Below are 25,251 nucleotides of genomic sequence, written 5' to 3'. Positions count from 1 at the left end.
GTGTGGCATATTTGGTTCAATCAATGAACCAACATGGGCACACTGTTATCAACCAAAGTCCATAGTTTACGTTAGGGTTCACTCTTGATGTTGTACATTCTATGGGTTTTGACAAATGCATAATGACATGTAGCCACCACTATAGTATCATAAAGAATAATTTCATTGCCCTAAAAATCCCTTATGCTCCATCTATTCATTCCTCCCTCCCTCCCTCTCCCCAAACTCCTGGAAACTGTGATCTTTTTATTGTTTCTGTAGCTGTGCCTTTTCCAGAATGTCATTTGGTTGGAATTGTATAGTTTGTAGCCTTTTTAGACTGGCTTCTTTCATTTGGTAATATGTCTTTTAAGTTTCTTCCATGTCTTTCATGGCTTGATAGATCTTTTTTTTTTACTGCACATGTTTTTAATTTACATATATGTACTGTTCATTGTTTCTAAGAACATTTAGAGCTTTAGTTCTTTAAACTCACATAGTTTTCAAAGGAATAAAGCCAAGCACAAAATAAGAATTAACTCAAAAATATACATACACCCTGCTATTAACAGCATCATTATTTATAATTGCCAAGATATGGAAGCATCCCAAGTGCACATCAACAGTTGAATAGATAATGGAGATGCAGTATATATATATATATAAAAATACAACTCACCCAAGAAAAAGAAGGCTATTTTGCCATTGGCGGCCCTGCATTCACTTTTTTTATTTTCACTTCAAAAGCCAGAATTTTATAACTGGCAGAAACATTTCCATTACATCAAAAACAACAAAATACCTAGAAATAAACCTAACCAAGGAGGTTACCTATACTCTAAAGACTGAAATGACACAAAGAAATGGAAAGATTTCTTGTGTTCTTGGATTGGAAGAATCAACACTATCAAAATGGCCACACTACCCAAAGCAATCCACAGATCCAGCACAACTGCTATCAAAATACTCACGATATTCCTCACAGAACTAGAACAAACAATTCCAAAATTTATAAGGAACCACAAAAAGACCCCAAATAGCCAAAATGATCTTTCGTAGGCCTCTCTCTCTTTTTCTTTCTCTTTCTTCTTTTTGTTCTCTTTTCTTATGGTTTGATGACTATAGAAGGTCCTTTAATATTTGTTGTAAAGCTGGTTTGGTGGTGCTGAAATCTTTTAGCTTTTGTTTATCTGTGAAGCTTTTGATTTCTCCGTCAAGTCTGAAGGAGATCCTTGCTGGATAGAGTATTAAGTTTCCCCCTTGTTCACTTTAAATCTATCATGCCACTCCCTTCTGGCCTGTAAAATTTCTGCTGAAAAATCTGCTGATAACCTTATGGGAGTTCCCTTGTATGTTATTCATTGCTTTTCTCTTGCTAGTTTTAATATTTTCTCCTTATCCTTAATTGTTGTCAGTTTGATGACTCTGTGCCTTGGTGTATTCCTCTTTGGGTTGATTCTGTGTGGTACTCTCTGCACTTCCAGGACGTGGGTGACTGTTTCCCTTCCCAAGTTGGGAAAGTTTTCAGTTATTATCTCTCCAAAAATTTTCTCAGGTCCTTTCTCTCTCTCTTCTCTTTCTGGGACCCCTATAATGTGAATATTAGAGTCCTTCATGTTGTCCCAGAGTTCTCTTAAACTATCCTCATTCCTTTTCATTCTTTTTTCTTTCTTCTGTTCTGAAGTAGTGATTTCCACTGATCTGTCTTCTAGCTCACTGATCTGTTCTTCTGCCTCATTTAGTCTATTCTTGGTTCCTTCTGGTGTATTGTTCATTTCAGTAATTTTACTCTTCAACTCTTTGGATATTCTTTATATTTTCCAACCCTTGGCTAAAAACTTCACTCTGTTCATCTATACCACTCTTGAATTCTATGAACATCTTGGCCATCATTACTTTAAACTCTTTCTTAGACAAGTTACCTATCTCCTCATCACTTATTTCTTCTTCTGGGATTTTATCTTGTGCCTTGGCCTGGGAGATACTCCTTTGCTACCTCACATAGTCTATCTTTCTATGTGTTTGTGGATTCCTTCCACAGGCTTTGGGATTATTGTTTTCTTATTTCCAGTATCTGCCTCTGGTGGAAGAGGCTGGACTAGAAGCTTATGCAGGTTTCCTGGCAGGAGGAACCAGTGCCTGCCCACTGCTGGGTGAAGCTTGGTCCTAGACCTCTGGTGGGTAGGGCTGTGTCTAGAGGCCTTTGTGTCTTAGGAAGTCTGCTGATGGTTGTGGCTGTGTTCCCACCCTGTACGTTGTTTGGCCTGAGGCTCCCTACAGGCTGTTGGGTGGGGATAGGTCCTAGTGCTAATGAGCCAATCAAGATGTCAGCCTCCAGGAAAGCTCATGTAGATTAACATCCCTGGAATGTCCATCACCAGCTTTTACGTCCCCTGTGTGAGCTACAGCCGTCCCCCACGTCCCCAGGAGACCCTCCAAATCCAGCAGGCAGGTCTGGCCCAAGTTCTTATGAAATCACTGCCTCTGTCCTTGGACCTGGTGCATGTGAGTTTCCGTGTACGCTTCTCAAGTGAATAGAGTCTCCATTGCCCCAGTCCTATGAGGCTCCCAGAGCCAAGCCCCCCTGGCCTTCAAAACCAGATGTCCTGGGGTCTCCTTCTCTTCCCAATGCCAGGACCTGAGTTGGGGAGCCTGACGTGGGGCTTAGAGCTCTCACTCCTATGGGAGGGCCTCTGTGACTTAACAAATCTTCAGCTTGTGGGTCGCCCACCCCAGGGGTATGGGGCCCAATTGTATCACGAGTACACCCCTCCTGCTGTCCTGCTGTGGTTCCCTCTTTATGTTTCCAGTTGCAGAAGATATTTTTTGCTAGGTTCCAGTCTTTTTTCTATGGTTGTTTAGCAATTCAGTTGTGGTTTTGTTGTAGTCACGAGGAGAGGCAAGCTCGGGGTCCTACCACTCCACCATCTTGTTATTGAATCTCAAAATGTTAGCAGTCCTTTTGAAATTTGAAACAAAGTAAGATGCTGGCATCACTGTTTCTAATCAATTTTATAATAAATTACTAACAGCTCAGTGAGATAAGAAAATAAAGGGAAGAAAATTATTATTAGTCACAAAGTTATGCTTATCTACAGTGAAAACATAAGAGTGTCGAATGCTGAATTTGGATTTCAGTGTTCTGAAGATCTGATTACCTTGAATATTGTTCCCATTGAAAACTATTAAAGTTAGTAATTGATGTTCTCTGTGTTTTGAGTACAAGTTAAGAAATATAGAAAGGAGGTCAAAATCTAAATGAAAGCAGGAACCCACAGAGGTAAGATGACTTCTACCATGAAGGAATTTGTCAAGCTCCAGGAAAATTGACCTTTAGTTTGCATTAACTAATGGGGTATGGGTAGCACCAGACATCTCAGGACCCCATCAAGGTAGAGAATCTAATAATGTAACATCTAATGAAGTTCTATACCCAACATGCAATACCTTTAATCTAAGAATAAACTGAAGAAAATAAGAGACAAAAAACCCCCAACTGTATCTGTTTCATAACTAGTGTTAAGTATAGTGGAGATCATTTACCCTGAAAATTCATAACTACCAGTAGGACTTCAACTGAATTTGGAATCTGAATATAGATTAAGCTAGGAGGAAGAAAAAAACCCTCAAGCTAAGAATTCAGTTTAAGATGATCCTGGTTTTGTAATCATCTGACAGAAGCATATGTATAAAATCTGGAAGAAATCTCTCTTAATCCAGCCTCAAGAGAAATCTCCAAGAATTACCAAAGAATTCTTCAATGACAAGAACTCAAAAAACTTTTAAAACACAAAACACACAGTGAAATAAGGTACTATGAACAAGAGTCAGCAGAAGAAAAAGAAAAAAAAGTCAGTTTCCTAAATACTTCAGATATTGGCATTATCATGTAAAATAATTATGTTTAATATATAAGGGAGGTGTTGTTCCCATTCCTTAGATGGGATTCAGAGAAAATGACTGTAATATGTGCATAGACACATGGTGAGTTAACCAAGCCTGTCTCCCCAGCAGTGAGCAGTGGGATTCTGCTGGCCAGCATCTATATGACTTTGGCATACACTTTACCACACTGAACCTCAATTTCTTCATCTATAACACTAGGATGATTACTTCCATCTCTCAAGGTTGCTAGGAGACTGAAATGTAGTAGGCATGTTAGGTGACTATTGCTTCTGATCTGCAGAAATGCTCAATCAGGCTGCTGTGTTGTTGTCTTTCCCCCCAATGCTACCAAATGACCACTTAGTTCAGTGATGAAACAGCATCCTGAGGGCATTCAAACCCAATCCCAGTCAAAAGTCACAGGTGGAGACTGTGCCCCACTGTACCACAACCCCCTCCAGAATGCCCAATCTCCAGTTCATGGGGTAAGCACTCTCTCAATGATTGCAAGACTTTCATTGCTGGAACCCTCCAGTCAGACACCTGGACATGGCAGCTTGCTGAGTCTACTTAGTATCAGTCAAGTGGCTTCCTTGGGACTCTTGCAAGAATGGCTCCATTAACACAGAGTATTTGAGTACAATTTTATTCTTCAAAAAGGAAGTTTGGAAACCTGGTGAAGCCTTAAAGGATAAAAGAAACATCAAGCCACACTGGAGCTTCCTAGGGAGGGGCCTCCAGTCTTGCTTGAAGAGTGGCTCCTGGATCTGAGCTGCTAACCATAGATCCGTCGCAATCTCCTGAATCATAAGAGTATTTTAAGGTGTGTTGGAGAAGTTCTGGTAAAGCTCCCTCCAATAGAGCAAAAAAAGAAAGAAGGGTCACCCTTTTGGAATTGTGGGGTAGGGGGGAGACTGGGAAAGAACAGAATGAAGCTGCTGAGGAGGTCTTGCCAGTACTCAGGATTAATCTGTGGGAATCTGGAAATGAGTGTGGGATGCAATAGAACATGCCACAATTACTTGTTCATCGGCTTTATACTTCTCTCCTCTCTGGTGCTTTTAGATGAAACAGGGCTTTATTCCTGCCATCTCTGGGGACAATCAAGAGAGGATTCACTCTGATTCTCATCTTGGGTATTTGGAGTCTGGCTGCCATGTGATTGTGGACCAGGACCACCCTCTCTGAGCCTGTTTCTCCATCTGTACAATGAGGATAATATAATATTACAGATTTGTAATGATTCAACAAGATAATGCACTGTAAGATTAGCAGCCAAAACCTAAAAACAGCATAAGGCTGGACCTAAAAAGTTAGTCCTCAGTGGTTTTTAAGTAATTATTAAGGGAATAAAGGAAAACAATCCTTGATCTGTAGATCTTCTGTCCCCTCTACCCAGATCATGGCTCCCAAATCAGGGCTCCCGAAGACTGGCCGTTGTTAGCCTGTAAGAATATGATCATGAAGACAGTCGGATCTTGATTTTATGGACTTTTCAGGAAACCCAGTATTTAGCTCATGGCTAGGAGGTGTCAAGGGAAGGCCAGAGAACAAGTCCTGACCCCCTGGTCAGGCTCTCTGGTGGCTGCTGCCCTGCCCCACTTTCATTGCAATCTCTGCCCTTGACCTATTCAATGGACTCCCTTGAACCAGTCCCCTGATCTGCTTCAGGTGCCCTGACTCTCTCCTGCACACAGGTCCTTAAGTTCCAGCTGTCTGTTGACTAATTCCTTACTCCTGGTTACTCTGACAGCACCTCAGACACTATAGAAGTTCTACTTGGAACCGATCTTTCTCTGTAGGGCACCCCAGAAAGCCCTTGTGCCCAGGTGCCCCCTTGCAGTGGGGTCAGGCCTCAGGAGAGACAGGGCTGCTGGAATACTGAGCAGGGAGTGGGGGTTGTTCAGCCTCACCCTGCCTTTGGGAGACCACCGAGGGGAGCAACCCTCATATCCTGGAGGAGACCAGAGGTGCCATAATTCTGTCATGTGGGCATGGCCCTGACACTACAGTGATTGGCTAGGATGCAAAAATGCTGCTCACTTCGTCAACTGAACTTTCTTCTCCTAACAGCTTTCGTCATGACTATCTGTGGCTATTGTTACCTGAAGCCCAGAAGCCAGAAGCTGGAAAGCATCCAGGCTGGGGCAAGCGTGACTGTGAGAGAACGCCACCACCTGCAAAGTGCAAAATTATCAAGCATGGTGTATCCCCAGCCACATGTGCTAATGCCTCCTAGGAGAGATGTCCTTCTTGTGACCCCTTGGCTGGCTCCCATCATCTGGGACAAGACTTTCAACATTGACATCCTGAATGAGCAGTTCCGGCTCCAGAACGCCACCATGGATTAACTGCTGGCCATAAAAAGATACATGATCTACCTGAAGAAGTTCCTGGAGACCGCAGAGATGTACTACATAAACAGCTAGGTAGTCTAGGCCCAGTTTTGTCTGTCAGGAAGTGCTGGACTTTTTTCACACCAAATAGGACTATAAAAAAGTTTTTTTAATAAATATTTTTAAAACAATGATTTAATTTTCCATTATAAGAATATAGAAAGAGAAGAATAACTTAAATCCAAGTGGGTAGAAATTTTAAAATGCAAAACATAATAGAAACAGAAAATATACAGCAGAGAAATTTAACACTAGGAATAAGAATGGACTTTGAAAGGAGTAATTAACAAACCTCTAGAAAGACTGATCAAAAAATAAAAAGAGAAAACTGAAATTACCGGTATCAGGTATAAGCAGGGACCTCACTACAGATTTGATAGACATTATAGGGATAACAAGTGACTATGAACACCTCTTCATGAAGAAAATTTCACTTCTGTGTAGTTTTCCCATGAATTCTATCAAAAAATAAGGTATTTTACCAATGCTACACAAACTCTTTCTGAAAAGGAGGAAACATTTTCCTAACTCATTCCGTCAGGCCAGCATTACCCTAATTACATGAAAACGTACTACAGAAGTGTAAAAATTAATATTCCTCAGGAGCATAGACATAAAAATCCTTAATGAAATTTTAGGAAATCAAATCCAACCAAATATAAGAGGATGATCTAGCACGACCACCTCTTTGAGTGGAGTTTGTCTCAGGAATCAAGGTTGGTTTAACATTCAGAAAAGAATGTAATTCACCATACCGGAAGAATAAAGGAGAAAAGCCATAAGATTATCTCAAATCTATGTGCAGAGTAACTGACCAAATTCAACACCCCTTTCCAAAAAATCTCTCAGCAAAATAGAACTTGGAGGAATTTTCTTTGTGATGAAGCAAATACATGAAAAACTTCCAGCAAACAGAATACTGAACACTTTTCCCCTAAGATCTGGAACTGGAGAGCATGTCCATTGTCTCCACTGGTATTCAATATTTTACTGCCTGTCAGAGAAAATGTAAACGTAATCAAAAGAAATAAATCGCATACACATTTTTAAAAAACAGGTACAAATTTCTTTACTCACAGAAACAAGAATGTGTATGTAGAAAGTCAACAGAAATCTACAGAGATGCTACCAGAAGTACAGAGTGAATTTAGCAAGGTTCCAGTGTACAAAATCGATACATAAAAACCAACTGTATTTCTGTATACTGCCAATAAACAACCAAAAACTAAGATTTAGAAGATACCATTTACAATAGCATTTTTTAAAGATCATGAAGTCCTAAGGAATAAATTAGCAAATACTGTACCTGTGCACTCAGAGCTACAAAACAGGGGCTGGCAATCTTTTGCTGTAAAGGACCAGATAGGGAATATTGCAGGCTTTGCAGTTTATGCATGGTCTCTGGCGCATATTCTGTTTTTCTGTTTTGTTTTCACAATATTTTTAAAATGTTAATACCATTTGAAGCTCACTGCGATAACAAGAACAGGCTGTGGGCCAAATCTGACCCATAAGCTGTAATTTGTAGAACCTGCTACAAAACACTATCTGAGAAAAAATTTTTTTCATACGATCGAAATACAGGGAAAGTTGTACCATACTCTGCATGGACGAGGAACGTTAGTACGCTGTTCATTTCGGCCAAGACCCTGAAAGCTGTTCTGTGGACTTTTTACAAGAGTCATTGGTGCCCTTGGGGCATAAGGCTGGTAGGTGACCAAGGAGGCTCCTGCACCCACCTGGTGCATCTTTCACAGCTGCGTGGTGCAGCAGCAAGGCTCATGTTGAAGAGACTTGCCTGATAGGGGTGTGTTACCAATTGGCAGTCCCTGTCCTACATCTTCTGAGAGACTAGAGCCTGGTGTGACTGATAGTTGACTTAGGAATTAAGCCAAAGACCTCCTCATAGGCAGTGACTGTTTTCATTACTGGTATGTAATTGTGCTAAGTTTCAAAAATGGTAATACATGATGTGTACCTGTTGAGGAGGTTAAATACATGAGCTTTGGAATCAGACAGCCTGGGTTCAAATTCTGGCTGGGCCACTACCACCTGTGTGACTCAGGGAATGTCCTAAGGCTTAAATGCTGTTTTGCCAAATTTGTAAAAACAGGCAAAGAGAAACTGCCTAGTGGGAAAGGATGTGTTGTGATGTAGTATCCCTCTCTCTACATCAGAAAACTTCATAGTCCAGCTGGTGATGCTCGTGATACTTGCCTTTCCAGGGTGGCTGCAAAAAAGGCCCACCTGGAACTGGAGAGGACCTGGAGTGGCCTTGAGGAGGTGGTGTTCTGAGCCTTGACCTACCAGCATGGAGGGGGTGGGGTAGGTTGCAGGAGTTAAGTGGGAGCATCTCTGGTGGTTGCCTGAAAGGAAGAGGCTAGGGTAGATTCACACCCCAACCCACCCTGCCCCCAGCACGTGCCCTGCCGCAGCCATCCCACACTGGCTGGGCACACAGGAACCATGTGAGACAGGGCGGAGCCCCAGTCTCCCCGACCTCTGTCTCTCTACCCCAACCTCCCACAAGCTAGGCCCCACCCTGGCAGGATCTAGGTTGCTCTCCTGCTCTGGCTTTGAGCGGGCTCAGCCCTCTAGTGACGATAGAGGAAAGGGCCGGACCCCCAAGCACAGGCTGCCTGTGCTCCTGCCCTCGTCAGGCGCTGAGGTGCCTGCAGACAAGGTGACCTGGGGATGGATGACAGATATGCAGGCTCTTGAAATTCACAGTATTGAACAGTCTCATCAAACCACCAGGCCCATCTGGTGCCAAGGACTTGTGACCACCAGCAGAAAGTCAGAAAGCACTAGAAAGTCCTGTAGGGGTTTGGCCTCTGGGTCTCGCCTTTGTCTTTGGCACTTTTTCCTCTGGTCATTCACTGGTTCACACTTAGCCGGTGCGCTTTCTCTGTCACGTGTTCCAGTGCTGTGCCACAAGCATCAGGCTGAACGGTACATGGTTCACCCTGGAGGAGTAGGGAACTAACAGAGCTTCCAAGTTGCACCCCGTGCGCCTAGGATCAGACAACGCACCCACCACCCCTAGCGGGCAACTTCCTCAGCAGGCTTTACTCCTGCCCTGTCCGTACCTCTGGTTACACCTGTGTTTCCCTCCTGGCTGAGATCACCCCCACTGTCCCTGCACCTCTCTTGGCCCTTTTCCCAGGTGGTTCTACATGGATCCAGAGCCTTTGTGCCTCAGTGTTATGTACCCTAAGAGGCAGTATCAGATCAGGCAGCCTGAGTGCTCCTCTCTGAGGGTCCTGAGGGGCTCTCTGAAGAAGCCACTGCTGTCAAAGTGTCTAGCCACTGAGGAATAGGGATGATTCCCCTGTAGGGGCACAAACTGACTCACCTCCTGCTCTGTCACCTGATTAGGCACCTCTATAAGGCCTGAGCCAGCCAATCACCCTCCAGATCCTCACTTAAAGGAGTCTGAGCTGAAGAAACAAGGAGTGTGGAAGAAAAGGATATCTAAGGAGGAAGGCAGTCAAGAAGTGTCCGAAAGGCAAGACTACCAGAAAAGGGGCCCCCATACCAGTGAAAGGGGCCCCATAGCACCTAGGTTCCTGATGACAAATGAAGTTGTCACATAATTGGGAGCAGCCCTGGGCCTCTAAAAGGAAACCTCTCTTCCAGGAAGATAGCTTAGGTAAGAAACCACAGACATCTATGAGCTCATTCACCAAAGGCCATCTCATCACTAGCTCATACTGCCCTGCTGGGGGTTCCTGCCTCTTTGCAGGGGCGACCCAGCTGTCTGGCCCAGCTATATTCTGCTTCCTATAGCCAGAGACGTTAAGGAAAGAGCTTGATGAAGACCATTGACTCAGCTCTTCAGCCTTATTAAAGTCAAAGAAGAAGACTCAGAGAGGAAGGCTTTCAGATACTTTGTCAAGGAGAAATTCTCCACCCACATCTGGCAGTTGTGGGCTCTGTAAACAGAAAGTTTCAGTGTCGCTATTGCTGCCACTTGCTGATGGTACCGCCACTGTGGTGAGGTCAGGAGGAGCTGCCTCAACCTCCTACCTTCCTTGTACAGTCATTGCTAAGGACCTGGGCTTGGGGAAGAACACAGACCCAATGGAACCACAAGGCTGGAGGATAAAACTGAGGCCACGTCAAACAGCAGTACCACTCAGCCTGCCCATTCTTTCTCCGTGTTTTTTGTGGGGACTGCAGTTACATGGCGACCGGCCACCTTCCCCTGGCAGATTCCAGAGACCATCAGATTAGCAGTCACTGATCTGACTGACCTGTCTGCCCCTGTACCCATCCCCTATACCAGATATCGGTCATGACGTGAGATGCACAGTTTCTAACTCTCCTTCTTTTGCTTTTCCTGCTGTTTCTTACTTTGGATTCCAACCCATATTTGGGGTTCCACTTATTAATGAGAATGAATAGAGGCCCTCTGCATTCCATTCCCTGTCATAATTGCAGGATCTTGTACTTCTCTCACCACACCTCCTAGCCCCTCATTCCGCCCCTTAAAGCCTACCTTCTATAGAACCAAATCACCTATACCTGTGTGTGTGGGTTCTTCTCTCTTTTTTTAGACTCCTCTTCAAGTCCCTTTCACCAATGTCCCTGACTTCACCAGCCAGCCCCTCACTGCTTCTGCAGGCACTGCCTCCACCTCAATTAGCCCGTGTGCAGACTAGAGCTTCTAGGGTGCTTTGGACTTTGGTCTAGCTGACGTGGACACCACTCTGCCTCCCCAGGCTTTCATCTTCAGGTCTCCCCCAGGATCCAGTGTGAGCTCCCTCACGTTTTACCAGGTCTGCCCCAATGTGGAGCAGATATCCCTGCAAAGGCCATGGTCACCACTAGCCTACCTGCTTTAATGGTCAGCAGCCCTACCTGAACTTTCAACTTCCCCTTTGGGGCAGAACCATTCTTTAGCTGACATTTGGGAGCCTACATGGATGGCAAAAGGAAGCCGCTCTCCCCTTTGTCCCTGTCTTTTCTGGCTCATCTACCACTGATTCTGCATTTGCCTCACTCCAATAACCAGCACCTCTTCAGACGTGGCATCCAAGCCTGTCTTTGACTCTGATGAAATCAATATGGATACCACACCCAATCCCCAGTCTTTTGTCTCCTTGCCTCCTCTTGACTGCTGTAATAGCCCTTACCTTTTGGAAAACTTGGCAGCCCCAGTAAAACCTCCATACTTTCCATACATAACCTCTACTGCAAACTTGGACCCAGAAGCAGCACAACTCAGTCAGCTTTTAGGAGTCTTGACATCCCCATCTTCCAACTTTGGCATCCCTGTCAGCACCCAGCCAGCCAACCATTGGCCCAGCCACTCTCTCTTGTTCTGGAGTTACCACCAACATGCACAGCGCTGAGAACTGCCTCTCACCTTTTGCCAATACCACTCCAGACCCATTTGCATTTATGGGATCTTCAGCACCCATGGGTAGTGGCAGCTTTGAGGTCACTGTGCATGTCTCAAGTCCCAGCTCCATGGTGCAACACTCAGCTTTGGAGCAAGGCCACATGGGATGCTCAGCACACAGCTCATACTGGGGAAGGCTTAGACCTGAGTACCAGGGTCCTGACAGCCTATCGCACCCCTGTTACAACTGGAGAGGCCAGCACTACTGAGAGCAAATCTGTCCTGGGAAACACTTTCCTTCCTACCTATAATAAGAGCACCGAGAATCAGCCCAACCAAACACCTACTACTACTGGAGGAGACAGCATCACTGAGAAAGGACATGTGCCAGCAGACACTTCTGTTCCTCCTTCTGTTCAGATTGCCTGGGACCATTCAGCCAGGGTACATCTGTTGCCATTAAGGAAAGAGAACCACATCTGTGCTGGAGATACCCCTTTTTGTGCCTACAGTCTATAGCTCGGAGGGGCAAGCACCTCACCTGTGGTTTGCGGCCATTATGTTCCTACCTACAGTCAGAGCTCCTGGATCCCACCTGAACAGAGCACATTTTTGCAATGGGAAGGGCCAATACCATAACCGTGTTTGGAGTCTTCTCTTTCTGCGTCTGATCTGAACACTTGGGGGCCACCTAATCAGAGAAAACCGTTATTACTGGAGAAGCCTGCACCAGTGAGAAGAAATGCATGCCAGGAGATACTTCTGTTCCTGCCATCCATCAGACATCTGGCCAGAGCACATCGTTTGCTGTCTGAGAGCTAGCCATAACTGTGATTAGAAATGCTACTGTCAGAGCACCTGGGCACACACTCCAGAGCACAGCCGCTACAACGGGAGAAGGCAGCGCCATTCTTGTGCTTCTGGATATTTAAGTTCCCACCATCATTCAGAATGGCTGGGGCTCATGGTCAGACCACATTGTTGCAGTCTCATGGGACAACACCATACACTTTTAGGAAGACACTTCTATTTTCACCATCACTGAGAACACCTGGGGCCTATCCAGACAGAATACCTCCTTTGAAGTGGAGTAATGAACACCACTAAAGAGATATCTACATTTCAGCACTTTTGCTGCTATTTTTCAGAGCAAATGTAGCTCTGACATGGGCACAGCAAGCAGCAATCTCACCTTGGGGCAGCTTTGTCACCTGCCCAGCTTTCTTTGGAGACAGAAGTGTTGGGTTGCCAACCCATTCATTTTCTTCTACTGGAAGAAACAATGTCTCAGCAACTATAAGCAAAAGCCATCCACAAATGGTGGGTGACCACTAATTGCCAAGAATGAGCCTTGCTCTTCTGGAAAGAGGCTCAGCCCCTTCTAGTTATGTCAAACAAATTTAACCTGCCCTATGTCCTCGTAGAGTAAGCTGGAGGCCCAACACCACAGGGTGTTTATGTATGTGTAAAAAGGTGTGGTTTCAGATGAGGCTGGTCAGAAGTCAACACACCTGCCGTGAGAAGCTCCACTGTAGAAAAGAAGATAGAGATTAGTAAGTATCAACCATTCCATCCCTGGCTTCAACTTTTAGCCTGGGAGACTCAAGCTATGGTCTAGTTTTCCTCTAGAATTTGATGGATAGTACCCCTTGCTGCTAAAAGCTGTCCCCTTGCCTTACCCATTTGCTTCAATGGGTCCTTTTCTTCCTTACCCAGATTTACTCATACATATATAGTATGGTTCTACTGCCTCCTATTTGACAAAGTACCAAACTTGGAAAAGTCAAATCAGGCTCAACACATCACCACTCATACAAGTCAATTTTTCCTCCACAGTTGAGTAAAAGAACAAAGATGTATGAGCAGAGCATCAATTAACATGAACAAGAATATATATATATAAAATGTTATATATTTATATTTTATATATTATATGTAAAGTTTATATTATATATGAAATTATTGTATATATTTAAAATAGGGTGTGGTGTAGCCACACTTCACAATTGTACATGCTGATATCTGAAATCTCCATATTTTAGCTGTAAGGGAAAGTGAGGAGAGAGGAGGTGAAGAAGTCACACTCAGAGGAGAGATGGTGATTCCCTCTTGCCTCTTTCCTCTGTGCTCCTCTTCCATTGCTCTGATTTCACTGTAGGTCAGATCATCCCTAATGTGTGTGAGGGAAACACAACTTAACAATATTGGCCTTTTAAAAATAATTAAATGTCTCACTTGTACCTTTCTCTTCAATTTAGACTTAGGCAAATCATCCCCACACATTCATAACTCGAGCAGAGAGGACAGACGTGACATCTAGAGGAACAAAGGAAGAAAAGGCTCACAACTGCTTTGTAAGTATTGAGTATTAGGTCTATGATGTCACATATTATATTAGAAATGATTTCATGCTCATAAAAAATCAGGAAAGATCTTCTTTTCCTAGAAATTACTGGGTAACGCCTATTTGGGAAAATAATTGGCATTACTCTAAACACCTAAAATAGCAAATCACAGTAGTTATAACTTCACCCGGATCTGGCTACTGTAGAGTCTTGCTGTCTCCATTAGACTTAATTCTTGAAAATAGTCTTTTCTAAGAAAATTCATATGTTATAAAAACTCTCTGAAGGTGGAAGAAATAGAAAAAGAAAAGCATTTTCCTCAGCCTTTATGTATTATTTTATTAAATGTTTATTCAGTGATGATTCTATACTAGACATTGTGCTATCATCCCTGAATAAATGTCTAATGATATAGAATGGAAAGACACTTCTTGCCCCAAAGGAATTTACAATACAGTGGGGGATTCAGATGACTATATTAAAGTTAAAGCTGGAGGGTGTATTAGTAGGGATATGGGAGCAGATAAGAACATAAAACTAAGAATTAATACCAGTTCCTCAGAAACTCCTCCCCAAAAAGAAAATGAGGGGACTTCCATTTCCACATTTAAGGAGCTTGTAAGTTGCCAGTCTGCCCTAACATGGAAAAAGCTGAACAGACTGAAAAGTCAACAACTCTTCTTCCATCTGGGAAAAGGGTGAGGACACAGGGCAAACTGCTGCCCTCAAGACTGGAGAGACAGGTGAATACAGGGAGTCACAGCTTACCAGATCAGAGACTCACGAGAAGAAACCACTGTGGAAACCAGTGCTAGAGAAGAAAAACCTGGATTGTAATTGACAAATTTCTGGAAGCTCAGTGTGGACAAGTCTGACGGTTAAAAACTCTGTGGGGACTCAGTCACAGGGAGGCCTCCACAGTGACATATCAGAGATGAAAGAGGAAACATCATTAAGATCTCGTGGTCATTAAAAGGATAATAAAAGAATGCTGTGAACAACTCTATGCCCACATATTTGATAACCTAGATGAAATGGACCAATTGTTTGAAAGACACAATTTGCCAAAACTCACACAAGAAGAAACAGACAATCTGAATAAGCCTCTGTCTGTTCAGGAAATTGTTTTAATAGTTAACAACCTTGCAAAACACAAAGCTCCAAGTCCAGAGGGGTTCACTGGGAATTCTACCAGATTTTTAAGGAAGAAATTATATCAGTTTTTCTACAATCTATTTTAGAAGACAGAAGCAGAGAGAAGGACTTCGCCAACTCACTCTGTGACGTCAGCATTACCCTAACACCAAAACCAGACTGCAATTACAAGAAAACTACAGAATAGTATGTGTCATGAACATAGATCTAAAAATCCTCAGTGAAATATTAGCAAATCAAATCCAACAATATATATAAAATATTACACACCATGACCAAGTGGGATTTCTCCCAGCCTTGAAAGACAAAGCATTTGAAGGAGGGACATCAGCACCATGGTAATATGAGTTGTTCTCTTTTTCTCTTCCCTTTGATTTACAACTAATCAGATCTCCATGACTGAAAAAAAAAAAGCTTCTGCACAGCATACCAGGACATCTGAGAGCTCCATCCATCTGTGCACCCAAAAGTGGGGAGATTGGACTGGAGCAGGCGGCAGAGCAAGGGAAGTGGCAGCAGAGCAGCAGCAGCAGAGGTGGTGACAGCAGAGAAGGCAGCAACCAGTCCAGCAGCAAGACGAAAATCAAGTAATATAATCCATCATACCAACAGGCTAAAAAAGAAAACACATGATCACATGATCACGTCAATAGATGCAGAAGAAGCATTTGACCAACTCCAACACCCATGCATGATAAGAACTCTCAGTAAACTAGGAATCGAAAGGAATTTCCTCAACCAGGTAAAGAGTAACTACAAAAAACCTAAAGGTAGCAACATATTTAATGGTGAGAAACTTGAAGTTTCCCTGCTAAGATCAGGAAGAAGGCAAGGATGTCCCCTCTCACCACTCCTTTTCAACATCGTACTGAAGTACTAGTTAACGCAGTAAGATGACAAAATAAAATAGAAGGTATACAGATTGAGAAGGAAGATATAAAACTGTCTTTGTTCACAGATGACATGATCATCTGTGTAGAAAATCCAAAAGAATAATCATGTAAAACTCCTGGAACAAACATGCAATTATAGCACAGTTGCAGGTGAAGACATGTTTAAGATCATTTAAAAATCAAAATGGAGTAATGATGGTCCAGGCATCCAAAATGGAGCCATGGTAGATATGGTTTCAGACACTCTCCTGCATGGCTGAGAAGCTGAATTTTCTCTGAGCTGTATCAGACTCAAGGACACCGCTAGCCTCTTTCAAAACAATATCTGCCAACAGCTGCTAACTGCAATCTTTAGTTTCAGAGTTCCTGCCTTCACAGCTATGTAATCATTTCAGACCTCAACCAGTCCTGGTTTTACAAACATCCTTACTTATCTCCAGCCCCAATCCTAATTCTTGACAAGTGATTTATGTAACCTTACTTTTTTTTTTTTTTTTTTTTGCCTTTTAAACCTCCCCATTTTTCAGTCCAATGGAACACAACTCAAGTGCTTCCTGAATCTGTGTCTCCTGGGCTGCAGTCCTAACAAACCCCAATAAAAGCCTCTTTATTTCAACCAGGTCTTTCTCCATTTCTGAAATCTTGGTTAATGATTGATAGCTAGCTAGCTAGAAAGATAGACAGAAAGAAAGATATGTATTTTCTGTGTACTACTACAAACTACTTAAAAGACACCATTTAAAGTAACATTTACAAATCCCATAAAACACTTAGGAATAAATTAGCAAAAGCTAAGCAAGACCTGTACACAGAAAGTTATAAAACAGTAGTTGCAAATTTTCTCTGTAAAGGGCCAGATAGTAAATAATACAAAGTTGGTGGCTCACATATAATCTCTATCACATATTCTTTGTTTTCTCTTAAAATTTTTACAGCCCTTTAAAAATGTTAACACAATTCTTAGCTTACTAGCCTTACAAAAACAGGCTATGAGCCAAATTTGGCCCCTAGGCTGTAATTTGCTGACCCTTGCTGCAAAGCATTGCTGAGAGAAAAATTTTAAAGACCTAATTATACATGGATATATCCCATGCAGTCAACTGGAGGAGTTAATATTGGTCAGTTGTTCATTTCAACCAGGATACTGATAACTGGCCTGTGGAATTATTTTAAGAGATATTGGTGCCCTTGGGGCACAAGGCTTTTAAGTCAGAGTGGATCCTGTGCCCACCTAAGGTACATCTCCTGTCCTGGCACAGACAGCTGTTTTAGGCTACAAAGATCCATTAGAAGAACAATACCCAATGGGGATATGCTGGCAATTGGTGGTCCTGGCCCAACATCTATGGAGACTGGAGCCCAGTGTGGCCAATGGTCACCTTATGAGTTGAATCAATTCAGACCTCCTCCTAGGCAGTTCCTGTGCTCATCAGAGGTGTTCCATGGTGCTAAGTACCCTGAGAACTATAAAAATGATCATCCATGATGCCTGCATGAAGAGCAGGCACCACAGTCCAGGTGGTTAAATTCAGGAGCCCTGGAATCACATGGACTGGGTTAAAATCTTGACTTGCCACTCCCATCTGTACAACCCGGAAAAAAAAAGTTCTAAGACTTAAATGCTGTTTTACCAAATTTGAAGGAAAAAAAAAAGTAAAGTGAATATGCCTGCCAGGAAGAGATGTGGAAAGCAGTGTCCCAGGTCCCAGGTCAGAAACCTTCCCTGCCCAGATGGTGATGCTGTTAAATCATACCTTTCCCTGGGTCCAGGACCTGGAGAGACGCTGGGGCCGGTGCTGGAGGAGGTAGCGTTCCGAGCTCTGAGCCGCCTGTATGGGGGAGGGGGGAGTAGAGGAAGGGAAAACTGGTGTCCTTCATAGCTTCTGCCTGAAAGGAAGACACTGGGGTTTCTTGCGCCCCTGCTGCCCTGGTCTCTCCTCCCCACCTTAGCCCCGGGACCTCTGAGATGCCTCCAGGGCTGCCTGGGTGGAGTAGGTCCCCCAGAAACAGTACTGCCCTGGCCCTCTCACCTACCTGGCGCTCCCTGCAAGCCTCATCCTTACATTGAGAGGATCAGGATTGCTCCAGTCCCTGGCTTTGCCAGGTTCTGCCTCCTGGGACCCAAGCGGGGAAGGGCTGGCGGTTCACAAGCGCTGGTTGCTGATGCTCCCGCCCCCAGGCCGGAGCCAAGCGAGCCTCTGCTGTCCTGAACAGTCTCCATCTCCACACCTGGTGGGGCCCATTTGGTGGCAAACGGCTGTAACTAGGCTAGGGAAGGTCGGAAGCCCAGAGAATCCAGCTAGGGTTGAGCCGTTGGACCTCGCCGTTTGCCCTTTGTCGCCGTTTCTTCGCAGCTTCTCTCGCGCGCCTTTCTCTGTTGCCGGTTCTAAAGGTGTCGCACAGCGTCCGCTGGGCAGTGCGTGCTCCCCAAGGAGCAGCCGGCAGCCAGGAGAGCTGGGAGTTTCCCAGCTCACTCCAAGGATCTTTCATCACGCAAACTTTTCTTCATGGGCAACCTCTCGGCAACCCTGGAACCTGGCCCTCCTCCTCTAGGCTTGACCTGGTCACCGCCCACCAGTGTTTCCACTGTCTGGCTAGGATAACCCCCACCCCCCACCCCTCCCCTCACCGTCTTCTCTACTGTTCAAAAGCTTTTCTGTAATCACATGTCTTAACACTCTCGGATTTTCCATTGCTGCTAAGAGGTGGTTTCTGATCCAGCAGGCTCAGTGCTTGTCCCTGGAGTCCTTCCCGTAGGGTCCAGGCAGGACTCTCAAATGAAGCTGGTGCTGTCTGCTGGAAATTCCAAGATGTTCAGCCACAAAGGATAGTTAAAGATCTGTTGTCCAGGGTACAGATTGAGTCTCTGACTGCCACCTGAGCAGGCAGTCTACCTAATGAGACTGGTGCCATCCAGACACTTCCTAGATCCTTGCCCAAAGGAGACTGAGCTGAGGACCCTAGGAAAGACCAAGAAGGATAGTGAAGGTGCAAGAAGATCAAATAGTGACCCAGGGGCAGGATAGTCCAGAAGGTCTCCCACCATAACAGTAGGAGTGCCCAGTCTAACATCTACCCCTGGAGACAAGGGAGTGTTAACAACTTCCTTCCCAGGCAGTCCTGCGCCTCTGAAGGGAAACTTCCATTCCAACCACCCAGAAGACATCTTGAGTTAGAAAGTGAAAACATCTTACATGAGCTCATGCATTACAGGCCTTGCCTTCCTGTTGGAGGATTCCTGCATGGAAGGAAATAATCAGCAGTCTATAATAAGAATAGCGGAGAGTTGTATGGGGGCCAAACTGAGGACTATAGGCCAAGAGATTCAGATTCAAGACGCACTTGAATTGTGTTCTGCCAGACTACAAAATGGGGGAGGCTTATAAAGGCAAACCCCCCACAAAATTATATAAGTTATTTGCCAAGAATTAGGATTGGAACTGACAAGAAGTAAGGATGCTTGTTAAGCAAGGATTGGTTGGGGTCCAAAATGGTTGCATAGTTACAGGGAGAAACCTTGAGACCCCAAGGTTGCAGCTGGCAGTTGCATTATAACAGATATTGTTTTGAGAATGACTAGTAGTGTCCTCGAGTCTGATACAGTTCAGAGAATTCAAGTTCTCAGTGATGCAGGGACGTGTTTAAAGCAACATCCACAATGGCCACCTGGCTGCATTTGAATGCTTGAACCACAGTTACTCCATTTTTATTTTTAAATGCATCCTTTTCTTTAAATGTTAAAGCTGATGTACAATGCATGTTTGACACAAAACAGGATGTTCTAGTTAGCATAAACTTCAAGTGAAATCTTCTATAAGCCAGAATGACTTCCCCATACCTCTTCCATCACCTGCTTCTCTGGAGGAGTGATCCAGGTGCTTTTTGGCCCAGCCTCAGTGGGCCCCCTGCTACCTGAAAATTCAACAAAGGAAGAGCCTGATAAAGTTCCACTAAGAGAAGAGGAGACGGGGAAGAAAGTTGTCACACAGGCTGTAAAACAGGAATTCATCACCCACATCTGCCTGTTGGCTTGAACAAAATTCCAATGTTCCTGTTGCTGCCACTGCCATTGTTCTGGGGCCCAGGTGAGATGCCCAGAACTCCTAAGGTCCTTTAAAAGCTTCTTTGAAGAATTGAAATGGATTGTAATATCTGGATAATACAAATATACAAAGGAGAGGTAATATTATATAGAGAGTAGACAAAATATATAGACAGGGAAGTATAACAGCTAGACATACTTCAATTAAAAAAAAGAGGATATGTGCACACAGTCACATGAACATGAGATCTTATTCCACCCACAGGCACTAACCAGAGTGTAGGGAAGAGTCTGTGCAGAGATGGTTCTCAATCAGTGGGGATGGGAACCAGTGGAGGAATAGCTTAGGCTCCCCACCTTTTGGTGGGACAATTCTAAGAATGCTCCACTTGATTTCTCAAAGGATCCCCAGCATGTAGGGCCAAAGTTGCCCACAGTATTACTTACCTTTCCTTATTTAAATAATAGCATTTTATACCCAGAAATTCACTTGTTTTTTAGGACTGTTCATGCCTGCTTCATATTACTATAATTCTCATCTCTTTAATTAAAATCACTGTATTAATTGTAATTTTGGATCATTACAATGAACCTTATGTTCTAGTGGTGTATGTAGTGCAGATGATATGCACTCTTTTGAAGTTCTGTCTTCATGTGATTAGTATGTTGACCTGTAAACTCATGCTGCCAGCATCTTATTAAGGAAGGGAGAAATTAAAATTTTCAGTTGGAGTCTTTTCTGCTGAGTCTAAAGAGATGTGATGAGCTTTAGACACTACAACTTGATGCTGGCCTCACTTGCTTCTTCACAGCTTAGTTGGGTACTAGTGGCCTAATGTTTGTGATAAGCAGAACTCAGAGGAAGACACTTTCCCAGGTCCTAATTCAATGGACATGGAGGTTTGGAAGAAGAGGAGATGGAGAAGTTCATACCCAAGTGCAGCTGGCAGATTAATTATCCATATCAGCAATAACCAAACAGGAAACAGTGTGATATCTAACATGGAATATCAGTATGTCTATGAGAAGATATTAAACTGGTATAAACCAAAAATTAAATATAAAGAAATAGAAATTTATCGTATTCTTTTGCATAGATGACTTAATAGTTTTTACAATGTCAAATCTCCCAGAACATCTAAATTTTATGCAATCTTATTTTTCCTGAAAGGATTATGAGAAACTTGAAAAATACATTGTAAAATTTACATAGAAGAAAAATCTATAAAGAGATAAGTCAACCTTGATTAAGAAGTTTAAGGAGAGGTGGTTGGCTCTTTGATCTATTTCAAAACAAGCAAACCAACAAAAACAAAAGTTATAAGAATAATAAAGCTATAGACATGACTTTCAAATCCTGACATGGGAATACACCAATAGATTTATGAAACAGGATAAAAACCCAGAGACAATCTCCTGCAGTTGTTGAAACTTATATTTGCTAAATGGTGCTTCGTTAATCAATAAAAGAAGGATTTACTATTTGGTCCTCTCTAATACAACTTAGGATTTATCAAATCATTTAAATTGCCTTCTTCCAGCTCACTCTGTTCCAGGTACATTGGTGTGCATGGTGTTTCTCTCACGTACAAAAAATAGTATTTGGAGCTTTGTCCTGCTGCCTCCTCTGCCTCTAAAATGTATCCTCATATTTTTGTGGCTATTTCCCCACCCCTAGTTACTTACTCAGGTGCCAAACTCTCTAGGCTTTTTCTAGTACCATATCTAAAGTAGCATTTCCATGACTATTTCTATTCCATTCTAACACTTTATATTTTATGGCACTTATAACAATATATTATGTTATATATTTTGCTTATTTAACAAATGAAGACGGCCTAAAGAAACAGACAAAACCAGGGACAAGGACATTAAAATACAGCCCGAGGTCACAAGAAAGTCCAGGTATAGCTGTCACACACTTTGATAGCACAGTGTTCCCCCCCTGAATATTTTTAGTTTGTAAAAATAACTTAGGAAAAAGAGCATGGTCCCACAGCAGCTTGAGATGTTTTATGTGTCATTAATTAAGTCTAATGAGCAGCAAATCAAATGTAGATTGGTGGGTACCCACAAGTCTGGGAGCTTAATGAAACAAATTTAATTATAAAAACCAATAAAACCTACTAGAGAGTTATATTGCCAAATGTAATGTGAGCCTGAATTTTTAGTATGTTGTGACTGTTTGAGATATAAAATGGCTCTTGGGTCCCCAAAGCCCTCAGGTGGAGGAGGAACTTAACAGGGCCCATCCCCTGGTAATTGCTCAGTGAGCAGCTGGTAATTCTTCACTAAGGATAGCCTGAGCTTTGCAGTCTTCCTCTGCATTCCCACTTTCCTCCTCACCTGTCTAATCACATTTATGCTTCCTCTGTGCTGCTATCAGAGTTAAGTTCTTGAATGCCCCTCTTGCCTGTTTTTAATCCCATGTTTCTGCTACCTTGGAAACTATAGAATACCTTCCTGAATTTACTTCCTGTCTCGGCTTGGATGACTCCTTTACAGCTCATTTTCCATTGCCTCTTCTTTTTTTTACTACTTCCCTACCCTAAGATGCCAGTTGGAATATTTCATCTTCTCTTCTATATGCTAACTCCATTCAACCATTCTGAAACTATTAGCTCTTCACATCATGCTGGCAGTTGGCTCCCAGCTGGGTCTCTCCAACCCCAATGAATCGTACACACTCAAGTCTTTGTATGCCTGTCTACAAAAGAGCTCCACTGGGAGCCTTCACTCATTTCATTCTCAATATTCAGAAAATTAGAATCATTGTCTTCCTCCCTAAATGAAACCTTCTCTCACACCCCACCCTTTGTAAAAAAAAAAAATCAGAAACTTCTGGGTATTTATAGGGTCCCTTGTCTCGTAACCAGGAAGATGTCATTAATCCTTGTTGTTGACATCATCTTTAACTGATTTCTTTATAATGTTCTGATTTTCCTTTGTGAATTTTCTTTTCGATATTCCATTACCTCATTTCCTACTAATACAATCTCATATGATTTCTTCCCATCAACATATTACAAAACCAGTTCAAGATCTCCTACAATTGGTTGGTAAGGACATGGGTATCTGAACATTGATTTGACAAGTATGTCCTTTTCTGTTCTTCTCAGAAAAGAGACAGAAACTATTTGTATTCACATGGAGTGGAAAACAAAATTAATTTATAGTTTTGTCCCAAGGCTGTGTTAATTCTCATATTCTCTGTCATAATTAGGTTGGAACTAGCCAGAGCCACCTAGATAACCCACAACACACCTCACTACACTGACATCATGCTGATTGAGAAGGAAGAGCAAAAGGAGGCCAGCGTGCTGGAGACCTTGATATGACACATGTACTCCAGAGGGTAGGAGATAAACCCTATGAAGAGTCAGAGACTTGTTACTTCAGTGAAGTTTTAGGGTACAGTGGTGAGGGCATGCCAGGATATCCACTCTAAAAGGAAAGACAAATTGCTGTATCTGAAATCCTTTCCACAGAAAAAGGATGCACAGAGCCTAGGACATCTTTTTGATTTCTGAAGGAAAAACATTGCACACCAAGGAATACTATATTGGCTTATATGCTGGGTGGCACAGAAGGTTCCCAGATTTGAGTGGGACCTAGAGCTTATCAGCAGATCCAGCAGATCCAGCAGATCCAGCAGATCCTAATGTGTTGGAGATATCAGTGTTGAGAAACAATGTAATCTGGTTTTTGTGCCAAGACCCAGTGGAAGAATCACAGTGCAGTTCCCTGGCTTTGGAGCAAGGCCATGCCATCTATAACAGAGAATTAGAAGACTTTTTATAAGAAGCTCCTTATGTATCACTAAACCCTAGTAAAGATGTACTGCCTGACCATGGGGCACTAAGTGACCATGCATTAGGAATTGACTTTTATGAACTACAGTTCTGTTTGACCAACCAAGTCATAAAGTTGAAGAGTCCCAGGTGTTCATCACAAAATGGAAATGGCACATCCACGATTGAGCCTGAGCAAGATCACAGTTCAAAAGTAAGTTACACATAAACCACCATTTGCTGCATCCCTAACTCAGTTCACCCCTATAGCCTTAGAAGGGGCTTCTGTGACCAGCTGAAGAATGTGGACAGGTCATTTCTGTGAATGGGGTGCCTTAGAGCCATATTCTGAAACAGCCCTGAAAGACAGTGGAGAGGAAAAAACATTCCCATTTAGTTGAGCTGTAAGCAGAGTACCTGGTCATCCACTTTATGTGGAAGAAGTGGCCTGAGGTGAGGATATATAGAGATTCCTGGGCAGTGGCTGATGGCCTAGATGTCTGGTCAGGGACCCTGAAAGAAAAGAACTGGATGATTGGAGACAAGGAGGTTTGGGATAGAGGCATCCAACTGAAATACAGAAGTCGATAAGAAGTGTAAAAATTTTTGCATCACAGTTTAACACCCATTGAAAGCATCCACTGTGGAACAGACAATGAACAAACAAAGGGATTAAAAAGACTCAGCCAGTGACAACAATCTTCATCAGCCACAACTCTGTAACTAGCACAATGGGCATGTGAATGAAGTACCCAAAGCAGTAGAGATGGAGGCTAGCCCATCAGTCCTATAGCGTCAACATATACTTGTCAAGTTAGCTACTGCTGCCTTTGAATGGCAACTCAGTACAAGTCCTTGAGCAGGCAAAGTGGCCACCCTTCCGTCTTGGAAGAGTGACCAGTTCATCCTCAAAGAAATATACCCCTATTTCAGGTATGCGTTTGTTTTCCTGCCACATACCATCTGCCAGTACCACTACTGGGGCATGTGGAATGCCTTCTCTACAGGTATGGAATTCTACACAGCATAGCATCTGACCGGAGCCCCTCACAGTGCAGGGGTTGAGGGAGTGGACCCATTACCATGGAACTTACTGGCCATATCACGTACAATACCATTAAGTAGCTGACCCTAAATTACTGGAGTGGCCTACTGAAATCACAGCTGAAGCACCAGCTCAGAGGCCACACTCTGCAAGGATGGGGTGCTATCCTTTGTGAAACAATATGTGCACTAAATCAGTGATATCTCTATGCAATTCCACGTCCCTGTTAGGAATAAGACATAGGTCTGGGAACCAAAGACTAGAACTGACGCCACTTACTGTCAATCCCAATGACCCTTTTGGAAGCATTTTGCTAACAGTATCCACACCTTTCGGATCTGCTTGGTTAGTGGTCCTAATTCAAAAAGAGGTC

At 43.2% G+C, this 25,251-nt stretch overlaps 1 protein-coding gene across 1 annotated transcript in view; it reads left to right on the top strand.

Annotated features, from left to right (window-relative positions):
- Window positions 1-25,251, top strand: part of ZNF30 (zinc finger protein 30) — a 92,359-nt gene that overhangs the window by 25,784 nt on the left and 41,324 nt on the right. Inside the window, exons 4-7 of the mRNA XM_032488060.1 lie at window positions 9,639-9,912; window positions 13,866-13,961; window positions 15,194-15,849; window positions 23,266-23,397. The gene's annotated coding sequence lies outside the window, so the exon portion shown is untranslated. The remainder of the gene's footprint in view (window positions 1-9,638; window positions 9,913-13,865; window positions 13,962-15,193; window positions 15,850-23,265; window positions 23,398-25,251) is intronic.

This window comes from Camelus ferus, chromosome 9 (genome assembly GCF_009834535.1).
Source record: "Camelus ferus isolate YT-003-E chromosome 9, BCGSAC_Cfer_1.0, whole genome shotgun sequence".
In the NCBI taxonomy this organism is placed as follows: domain Eukaryota; kingdom Metazoa; phylum Chordata; class Mammalia; order Artiodactyla; family Camelidae; genus Camelus; species Camelus ferus.
Note: the sequence above shows the minus strand (reverse complement) of the source record. Positions and strands in the feature narration are given on the sequence as shown.